This window comes from Bison bison, unplaced genomic scaffold (assembly GCF_000754665.1).
Source record: "Bison bison bison isolate TAMUID 2011002044 unplaced genomic scaffold, Bison_UMD1.0 scf7180017864215, whole genome shotgun sequence".
NCBI classification, from domain to species: domain Eukaryota; kingdom Metazoa; phylum Chordata; class Mammalia; order Artiodactyla; family Bovidae; genus Bison; species Bison bison.
This window is the reverse complement of record NW_011494787.1, coordinates 7,320,044-7,320,994: the sequence shown is the minus strand read 5'-3', so window position 1 is coordinate 7,320,994 and position 951 is coordinate 7,320,044.

The following is a 951-nucleotide window of genomic DNA, read 5'->3' as shown; positions in this document are numbered from 1 at the left end:
CGGGATGGAAAGAGGAATTAGAAGAGTTGGGTGTAGAGTGACTGATGAATAGATGAAGGCTCCTCTGGAGACGTGGTTCAGATCCTGGCTCTGTCACCAGCTGAATGATCTGCAACAAGCTACTGAATCTCTCTTAGACTGGAACTTCTCATCCACTAACAGAAAGATTTTTATCAGATAAAATTGAAAGAGGAACCTCAGTGTATGAAAGCAGCTTAGAGTCTTGTTTCTTTTGTTGAAACCTATCTTTACTCCCACTCCACACTGTGGCCCTGGGTCACCTGTTTAAAAATCCAAGAATTTGGAGAATCCTAGTTTGAAAACCAGGGAAGTAGATGGCATCTTATGGTCTTTCTAATGGTATCATTTTTGTGTTTGATTCTCCTAGAGAAGTTTGAATTCCCTTGAGAAGAGAATTAAATTGGATGTTAAAAATTTACTCTGATTGAAAAGGTAGGTGATTGTCAACTAAGCTTATTATTGACTGACTGCTTTGAAAACAAACATCTAGAAACAATATTCACTGTAAAAGAAAGATTAGTTCATGGGGAATTAATGTCCCCCAAATCAATACTATTTTAAAAAACAGTTACATAAATAGAGTAGGAAGAGGAACTGTGACAATACTGCATGAAAATAACTTGGATCAGAAGACAGAACTATATATATTCCTTGATAGCCAATGCAGTCTGAGCAAGTTTACAACCTAGAGGGGCAATACACCCCAACATACCCCAGCAACATGTTGTGAGGGATTTAATTTCTGCTGGTTTTTTCACTTTAACTTTGTTCCATTCTATCTCCCTTTCCTCAATGATTCAGTGAAGTTTGTAGTGGGAAATATTGAATTCAGTGACCCACTCCTAACAAGAGATACCTTGACAGACATCTGACCAGGTTCATTCAACCTTTTGTAACAGCAGGTAAAGGGTGGGTCTGAGGGCTAGGTAC